The sequence below is a fragment of the Oncorhynchus masou genome, chromosome 12 (assembly GCF_036934945.1).
Source record: "Oncorhynchus masou masou isolate Uvic2021 chromosome 12, UVic_Omas_1.1, whole genome shotgun sequence".
Lineage (NCBI taxonomy): Eukaryota > Metazoa > Chordata > Actinopteri > Salmoniformes > Salmonidae > Oncorhynchus > Oncorhynchus masou.
This window is the reverse complement of record NC_088223.1, coordinates 92463957-92474024: the sequence shown is the minus strand read 5'-3', so window position 1 is coordinate 92474024 and position 10068 is coordinate 92463957.

Genomic DNA, 10068 nt, shown 5'->3' with positions numbered 1-10068 from the left:
TCTGGTTAGAACCAGTTTGCTCTGTTCGGTGAAGGGAGTAGTACACAGCGTTGTACGAGATCTTCAGATTCTTGGCAATTTCTCTCATGGAATAGCCTTCATTTCTCAGAACAAGAATAGACTGACGAGTTTCAGAAGAAAGTTATTTGTTTCTGGCCATTTTGAGGTTGTAATCGAACCCACAAATGCTGATGCTCCAGATAAATCAAATCAAATCAAATGTTATTTGTCACATACACATGGTTAGCAGATGTTAATGCGAGTGTAGCGAAATGCTTGTGCTTCTAGTTCCGACAATGCAGTAATAACCAACAAGTAATCTAACTAACAATTCCAAAACTACTGTCTTATACACACAAGTGTAAGGGGATAAAGAATATGTACATAAAGATATATGAATGAGTGATGGTACAGAGCAGCATAGGCAAGATACAGTAGATGGTATCGAGTACAGTATGTACATATGAGATGAGTATGTAAACAAAGTGGCATAGTTAAAGTGGCTAGTGATACATGTATTACATAAAGATGCGGTAGATGATATAGAGTACAGTATATACGTATACATATGAGATGAATAATGTAGGGTATGTAAACATTATATTAGGTAGCATTGTTTAAAGTGACTAGTGATATATTTTACATCATTTCCCATCAATTCCTATTATTAAAGTGGCTGGAGTTGAGTCAGTGTGTTGGCAGCAGCCACTCAATGTTAGTGGTGGCTGTTTAACAGTCTGATGGCCTTGAGATAGAAGCTGTTTTTCAGTCTCTCGGTCCCAGCTTTGATGCACCTGTACTGACCTTGCCTTCTGGATGATAACGGGGTGAACAGGCAGTGGCTCGGGTGGTTGTTGTCCTTGATGGTCTTTATGGCCTTCCTGTAACATCGGGTAGTGTAGGTGTCCTAGAGGGCAGGTAGTTTGCCCCCGATGATGCGTTGTGCAGACCTCACTACCCTCTGGAGAGCCTTACGGTTGTGGGCGGAGCAGATGCCGTACCAGGCGGTGATACAGCCCGCCAGAATGCTCTCGATTGTGCATCTGTAGAAGTTTGTGAGTGCTTTTGGTGACAAGCCAAATTTCTTCAGCCTCCTGAGATTGAGAACTCTGTTGAGGTTTCAGGATGGCGCTGCTGGTCTTCACGATGCTGTCTGACTGGGTGGACCAATTCAGTTTGTCTGTGATGTGTATGCCGAGGAACTTAAAACTTTACTACCCTCGCCACTACTGTTCCATCGATGTGGATAGGGGGTGTTCCCTCTGCTGTTTCCTGAAGTCCACAATCATCTCCTTAGTTTTGTTGACGTTGAGTGTGAGGTTATTGCCTGACACCACACTGGCCCTCACCTCCTCCCTGTAGGCCGTCTCGTCGTTGTTGGTAATCAAGCCTACCACTGTTGTGTCGTGCAAACTTGATGATTGAGTTGGATGGCGTGTGTGGACGCAGTCATGGGTGAACAGGGAGTACAGGAGAGGGCTCAGAACGCACCCTTGTGGGGCCCCAGTGTTGAGGATCAGCGGGGTGGAGATGTTGTTGCCTACCCTCACCACCTGGGGGCGGCCCGTCAGGAAGTCCAGTACCCAGTTGCACCCAGTTGCACAGGGCGGGGTCGAGATCCAACTAGTCTAAAGAAGGCCCGTTTTATTGCTTCTTTAATCAGGACAAAAGTTTTCAGCTGTGCTAACATAATTGCAAAAAGGTTTTCTAATGTTGTACGACTATGTAGATATTCCATAAAAAAACTACAGCTACAATAGTCATTTACAACATTACCAATGTCTACACCGTATTTCTGATCAATTTGATGTTATTTTTTTATTTTAATGGACAAAGACTTTGCTTTTCTTTCAAAAACAAGGACATTTCTAAGTGACTTTTGAACGGTAGTGGATATATATATCCATCTCCTTTTTGTTGAAAGATGGTACAAGCCGGCTGTTCCGACCACGATCAAACTCTGTTGAGGTTTCAGGATGGATTCAGGATGGTCTGACTGGTTTCAGGATGGTCTGACTGGTTTCAGGATGGTCTTACTGGATTCAGGATGGTCTGACTGGTTTCAGGATGGTCTGACTGGTTTCAGGATGGCCTGACTGGTTTCAGGATGGTCTGACTGGTTTCAGGATGGATTCAGGATGGTCTGACTGGTTTCAGGATGGATTCAGGATGGTCTGACTGGTTTCAGGATGGTCTGACTGGTTTCAGGATGGTCTGACTGGTTTCAGGATGGTCTGACTGGTTTCAGGATGGTCTGACTGGTTTCAGGATGGTCTGACTGGTTTCAGGATGGATTCAGGATGGTCTGACTGGTTTCAGGATGGTCTGACTGGTTTCAGGATGGTCTGACTGGTTTCAGGATGGTCTGACTGGTTTCAGGATGGTCTGACTGGTTTCAGGATGGATTCAGGATGGTCTGACTGGTTTCAGGATGGATTCAGGATGGTCTGACTGGTTTCAGGATGGTCTGACTGGTTTCAGGATGGTCTGACTGGTTTCAGGATGGTCTTACTGGTTTCAGGATGGTCTGACTGGTTTCAGGATGGTCTGACTGGTTTCAGGATGGTCTGACTGGTTTCAGGATGGATTCAGGATGGTCTGACTGGTTTCATCATGGTCTGACTGGATTCAGGATGGTCTGACTGGTTTCAGGATGGTCTGACTGGATTCAGGATGGTCTGACTGGTTTCAGGATGGTCTGACTGGTTTCAGGATGGTCTGACTGGTTTCAGGATGGTCTGACTGGTTTCAGGATGGTCTGACTGGATTCAGGATGGTCTGACTGGTTTCAGGATGGTCTGACTGGATTCAGGATGGTCTGACTGGATTCAGGATGGTCTGACTGGTTTCAGGATGGTCTTACTGGTTTCAGGATGGTCTGACTGGTTTCAGGATGGTCTGACTGGTTTCAGGATGGTCTGACTGGTTTCAGGATGGTCTGACTGGATTCAGGATGGTCTGACTGGTTTCAGGATGGTCTGACTGGTTTCAGGATGGTCTGACTGGTTTCAGGATGGTCTGACTGGTTTCAGGATGGTCTGACTGGTTTCAGGATGGTCTGACTGGTTTCAGGATGGTCTGACTGGTTTCAGGATGGTCTGACTGGTTTCAGGATGGTCTGACTGGTTTCAGGATGGTCTGACTGGTTTCAGGATGGTCTTACTGGTTTCAGAATGGTCTGACTGGTTTCAGGATGGTCTGACTGGTTTCAGGATGGTCTTACTGGTTTCAGAATGGTCTGACTGGATTCAGGATGGTCTGACTGGTTTCAGGATGGTCTGACTGGATTCAGGATGGTCTGACTGGTTTCAGGATGGTCTTACTGGTTTCAGGATGGATTCAGGATGGTCTGACTGGTTTCAGGATGGTCTGACTGGTTTCAGGATGGATTCAGAATGGTCTGACTGGTTTCAGGATGGATTCAGAATGGTCTGACTGGTTTCAGGATGGTCTGACTGGTTTCAGGATGGTCTTACTGGTTTCAGGATGGATTCAGGATGGTCTGACTGGTTTCAGGATGGTCTGACTGGTTTCAGGATGGTCTGACTGGTTTCAGGATGGTCTGACTGGTTTCAGGATGGTCTGACTGGTTTCAGGATGGTCTGACTGGTTTCATCATGGTCTTACTGGTTTCAGGATGGTCTGACTGGTTTCAGGATGGCCTGACTGGTTTCAGGATGGTCTTACTGGTTTCAGGATGGTCTGACTGGTTTCAGGATGGTCTGACTGGTTTCAGGATGGTCTGACTGGTTTCAGGATGGTCTTACTGGTTTCAGGATGGCCTGACTGGTTTCAGGATGGCCTGACTGGTTTCAGGATGGCCTGACTGGTTTCAGGATGGTCTTACTGGTTTCAGGATGGTCTGACTGGTTTCAGGATGGTTTCAGGATGGTCTGACTGGATTCAGGATGGTCTGACTGGTTTCAGGATGGATTCAGAATGGTCTGACTGGATTCAGGATGGTCTGACTGGTTTCAGGATGGTCTGACTGGTTTCAGGATGGTCTTACTGGTTTCAGGATGGTCTGACTGGTTTCAGGATGGTCTGACTGGATTCAGGATGGTCTGACTGGTTTCAGGATGGTCTGACTGGTTTCAGGATGGTCTTACTGGTTTCAGGATGGTCTGACTGGTTTCAGGATGGTCTGACTGGTTTCAGGATGGTCTGACTGGATTCAGGATGGTCTGACTGGATTCAGGATGGATTCAGGATGGTCTGACTGGATTCAGGATGGTCTTACTGGTTTCAGGATGGTCTTACTGGATTCAGGATGGTCTTACTGGTTTCAGGATGGTCTTACTGGTTTCAGGATGGTTTCAGGATGGTCTTACTGGTTTCAGGATGGTCTGACTGGTTTCAGGATGGTCTGACTGGTTTCAGGATGGTCTTACTGGTTTCAGGATGGTCTGACTGGATTCAGGATGGTCTGACTGGTTTCAGGATGGTCTGACTGGATTCAGGATGGATTCAGGATGGTCTGACTGGTTTCAGGATGGTCTTACTGGTTTCAGGATGGTCTGACTGGTTTCAGGATGGTCTTACTGGTTTCAGGATGGTTTCAGGATGGTCTTACTGGTTTCAGGATGGTCTGACTGGTTTCAGGATGGTCTGACTGGTTTCAGGATGGTCTGACTGGTTTCAGGATGGTCTTACTGGTTTCAGGATGGTTTCAGGATGGTCTTACTGGTTTCAGGATGGTTTCAGGATGGTCTTACTGGTTTCAGGATGGTCTGACTGGATTCAGGATGGTCTGACTGGATTCAGGATGGTCTGACTGGTTTCAGGATGGTCTGACTGGTTTCAGGATGGTCTGACTGGTTTCAGGATGGTCTGACTGGTTTCAGGATGGATTCAGGATGGTCTGACTGGTTTCAGGATGGTCTGACTGGATTCAGGATGGTCTGACTGGTTTCAGGATGGCCTGACTGGTTTCAGGATGGTCTGACTGGTTTCAGGATGGTCTGACTGGTTTCAGGATGGTCTGACTGGTTTCAGGATGGTCTGACTGGTTTCAGGATGGATTCAGGATGGTCTTACTGGTTTCAGGATGGTCTTACTGGTTTCAGGATGGTCTGACTGGTTTCAAGATGGTCTGACTGGTTTCAGGATGGTCTGACTGGTTTCAGGATGGCCTGACTGGTTTCAGGATGGTCTGACTGGTTTCAGGATGGTCTGACTGGTTTCAGGATGGTCTGACTGGTTTCAGGATGGTCTGACTGGTTTCAGGATGGTCTGACTGGTTTCAGGATGGCCTGACTGGTTTCAGGATGGTCTGACTGGTTTCAGGATGGCCTGACTGGATTCAGGATGGCCTGACTGGTTTCAGGATGGTCTGACTGGTTTCAGGATGGATTCAGGATGGTCTGACTGGTTTCAGGATGGTCTGACTGGTTTCAGGATGGTCTGACTGGATTCAGGATGGTCTGACTGGTTTCAGGATGGCCTGACTGGATTCAGGATGGCCTGACTGGTTTCAGGATGGTCTGACTGGTTTCAGGATGGATTCAGGATGGTCTGACTGGTTTCAGGATGGTCTGACTGGATTCAGGATGGTCTGACTGGTTTCAGGATGGTCTGACTGGTTTCAGGATGGTCTGACTGGATTCAGGATGGTCTGACTGGTTTCAGGATGGTCTGACTGGTTTCAGGATGGTCTGACTGGTTTCAGGATGGATTCAGGATGGTCTGACTGGTTTCAGGATGGTCTGACTGGTTTCAGGATGGTCTGACTGGTTTCAGGATGGTCTTACTGGATTCAGGATGGTCTGACTGGTTTCAGGATGGTCTGACTGGTTTCAGGATGGTTTCAGGATGGTCTGACTGGATTCAGGATGGTCTGACTGGTTTCAGGATGGTCTTACTGGTTTCAGGATGGTCTGACTGGTTTCAGGATGGTCTTACTGGTTTCAGGATGGTCTGACTGGTTTCAGGATGGTCTGACTGGTTTCAGGATGGTCTGACTGGTTTCAGGATGGTCTGACTGGTTTCAGGATGGTCTGACTGGTTTCAGGATGGTCTTACTGGTTTCAGGATGGATTCAGGATGGTCTGACTGGATTCAGGATGGTCTGACTGGTTTCAGGATGGTCTTACTGGTTTCAGGATGGTCTGACTGGTTTCAGGATGGTCTGACTGGTTTCAGGATGGTCTGACTGGTTTCAGGATGGTCTGACTGGTTTCAGGATGGTCTTACTGGTTTCAGGATGGTCTTACTGGTTTCAGGATGGTCTGACTGGTTTCAGGATGGTCTGACTGGTTTCAGGATGGTCTGACTGGTTTCAGGATGGTCTGACTGGTTTCAGGATGGTCTGACTGGTTTCAGGATGGTTTCAGGATGGTCTGACTGGTTTCAGGATGGTCTTACTGGTTTCAGGATGGTCTGACTGGTTTCAGGATGGTCTTACTGGTTTCAGGATGGTCTTACTGGTTTCAGGATGGTCTGACTGGTTTCAGAATGGTCTGACTGGATTCAGAGTGCTTCCAGATCTGTCTCTTTCAATCGAATGGCATGAGCACATTGTGCTTGATCTAGTCTGGCTACACATTCTTCTTGATCTTGTTCTAGTCTGGCTACACATTCTTCTTGATCTTGTTCTAGTCTGGCTACACATTCTTCTTGATCTTGATCTAATCTGGCTACACATTCTTCTTGATCTTGTTCTAGTCTGGCTTCACGTTCTTCTTGTTCTAGTCTGGCTGCATGTTCTTCTTGTTCTAGTCTGGCTTCACGTTCTTCTTGTTCTAGTCTGGCTGCATGTTCTTCTTGTTCTAGTCTGGCTGCATGTTCTTCTTGTTCTAGTCTGGCTGCATGTTCTTCTTGTTCTAGTCTGGCTGCATGTTCTTCTTGTTCTAGTCTGGCTTCACGTTCTTCTTGTTCTAGTCTGGCTGCATGTTCTTCTTGTTCTAGTCTGGCTTCACATTCTTCTTGTTCTAGTCTGGCTGCATGTTCTTCTTGTTCTAGTCTGGCTGCATGTTCTTCTTGTTCTACTCTGGCTGCATGTTCTTCTTGTTCTAGTCTGGCTGCACGTTCTTCTTGTTCTAGTCTGGCTTCACGTTCTTCTTGTTCTAGTCTGGCTGCATGTTCTTCTTGTTCTAATCTGGCTGCATGTTCTTCTTGTTCTAGTCTGGCTGCATGTTCTTCTTGTTCTAGTCTGGCTGCATGTTCTTCTTGTTCTAGTCTGGCTGCATGTTCTTCTTGTTCTAGTCTGGCTTCACGTTCTTCTTGTTCTAGTCTGGCTGCATGTTCTTCTTGTTCTAGTCTGGCTGCATGTTCTTCTTGTTCTAGTCTGGCTGCATGTTCTTCTTGTTCTAGTCTGGCTGCATGTTCTTCTTGTTCTAGTCTGGCTGCATGTTCTTCTTGTTCTAGTCTGGCTGCATGTTCTTCTTGTTCTAGTCTGGCTGCATGTTCTTCTTGTTCTAGTCTGGCTGCATGTTCTTCTTGTTCTAGTCTGGCTGCATGTTCTTCTTGTTCTAGTCTGGCTGCATGTTCTTCTTGTTCTAGTCTGGCTGCATGTTCTTCTTGTTCTAGTCTGGCTGCATGTTCTTCTTGTTCTAGTCTGGCTGCATGTTCTTCTTGTTCTAGTCTGGCTGCATGTTCTTCTTGTTCTAGTCTGGCTGCATGTTCTTCTTGTTCTAGTCTGGCTGCATGTTCTTCTTGTTCTAGTCTTGCTGCATGTTCTCTCCACTCATCATCTCCTCCCTGCACGTTTTCGGACAGGAAGATGAGGTCATTCCTGATAGGATGAGATTGGAGCTCCTCCCCCTGTTCCAGGAGCCTCAGGAGCTGACTCATCCTGGTGGCCATTTTGTGCCCGCGGCCTTAGCACACAGACAGACCTACCAGGAGTTTCTCAAGAGGTTTCATTAAGGGAAGGAGATGCATGGAAACTTTCCTAGAGGTTTCAGAGGAGGAAAATGGCTAAAAATGAAGAGCTGAACTTCATGTTGATGGAGCTCAAGTTAAACACACTTATCTTATGTATTCAGAAATGGTTTGCTATTAAGACAAGATTGTAAAGCATCTTAAATTTTCATGCAATGTTGAGAAGCCAAAGAGCTTTTCAGCGTTTGAGTTAGATACTAGGCTACGTTAGGGAAAACATTGAAATATCACTGTCATTCTCAGGGGAGGGGGGGGGGGGGTTGTTAAATAATACATTGAAATGTTGTGTTTGACTCCATGACAAGAATGTTGTGAATTGTTTCCACGTATCCTGCCATCAATCACCAAAAATGTAGATTTGGTGGAAGCATGAAAACTCATTGATGCAGCTCTGTGACCTTCTTGCTTCAGTACCGACAAAACAGAGTATAGTGTCTCGTATCTGGCACCGATATACAACTTTTCTTTCTCTGCGTGTTTGTGTGTTTGTGGGAAGAGGGCAAAGGACTCTGTGTTCTTTCGTAGTGGAAAGCTTCCACGTGTTAGAATGTATTGCTTCCAGATGAGAATCTCAATCCGTCCTCTTTTTCCCTTACCCCTCCTCTCTTTTTTATTCTCTCTCTCTCTCTCTCTCTCTCTCTCTCTCTCTCTCTCTCTCTCTTCCTCTCTTCCTCCCCCATCTGTCTCTCCCCTAACTCTCTCTCTCTCTCTTTCCCTCTCCCTGCTTTCAAATGACAGTGTTCCAGTAGCCTGTATATCCGTTACCCTCTCTCTCTTCCTCTCTTCCTCCCCCATCTCTCTCTCCCCTAACTCTCTCTCTCTTTCTCCCTGCCTCTCTATCTCTCTCTCCTCTTCCTACTCTGACTCTGTCTCTCTCTCTCTCTGACCCTCCTTCCCCATGTCTCTCCCTCCCTCCCCATGTCTCCCCCTCCCTCTCCCTCCTTCCCTCCCTCCCTCTACCTCCCTCCCTCCCTCCCTCCACCTCTCTCCCTCCCTCCCTCCCCATGTCACCCCCTCCCTCCACCTCTCTCCCTCCCTCCCCTCCACTTCTCCCCCTCCCTCCTTCCCTCCCTCTCACCTCCCCCTCCCTCCCTCCCTCCCCCTCCCTCCCTCCCTCCACCCCTCCCTCCCTCCCTCCCCTCCCTCCACCTCTCCCTCCCTCCCTCCCTCCCTCCCTCCCTCCCTCCTCCTCTCCCCTTCCCTCCCTCCCTCCACCTCTCTCCCTCCCTCCCTCCACCTCTCTCCCTCCCTCCCTCCACCCTCTCCCCCTCCCTCCCTCCTCCACCTCCCTCCCTCCACCTCTCCCTCTCCCTCCCCCTCCCTCCCTCCCTCCCTCCCTCCCTCCACCTCTCCCCCTCTCCCCCTCCCTCCCTCCCTCCACCTCTCCCCCTCGCTCCCTCCCTCCCTCCCTCCACCTCTCCCCCTCCCTCCCGCCACCTCCCTCCCTCCTCCCCCCCCCCTCCCTCCCTCCCTCCCTCCCTCCACCTCCCTCCCTCCACCCTCCCCCTCCCCCTCCCTCCCTCCCTCCCTCCACCTCCCTCCCTCCCTCTCTCCCTCCCTCCCATGTCTCCCCCTCCCACCACCTCTCTCCCTCCCTCCACTTCTCCACCCCTCCCTCCCCCCTCCCCATCTCTCCCCCTCCCTCCACCTCTCTCCCTCCCTCCCTCTCCCCCTCCCTCCCTCCCTCCATCCCTCCCCCAACCTCCCTCCCTCCCTTCACCTCTCCCCCTCCCCCCTCCCTCCCTCCACCTCTCCCCCTCCCTCCCTCCCTCCCCCCTCCATCCCTCCCTCCCTCCATCCACCTCTCCCCCTCTCCCCATCTCTCCCTCCCTCCACCTCTCCCCCTCCCTCCCTCCCTCCCTCCCTCCACCACTCTCCCTCCCTCCCTTCACCTCTCCCCCTCCCCCCCCCTCCCTCCCCCCCCTCCCTCCCTCCCTCCCTCCTCCCTCCCTCCCTCCCTCCCCCTCCCTCCCTCTCTCCCTCCCTCCCTCCCATGTCTCCCCCTCCCACCACCTCTCTCCCTCCCTCCCTCCCTCCCTCCACTTCTCCCCCTCCCTCCCTCCCTCCCTCCACCTCCCTCCCTCCCTCCCTTCACCTCTCCCCCTCCCCCCCCACCCCTCCACCTCTCCCCCTCCCCCCCTCCCTCCCACCCTCCCTCCCTCCACCTCTCCCCCTCTCCCCCTCCCT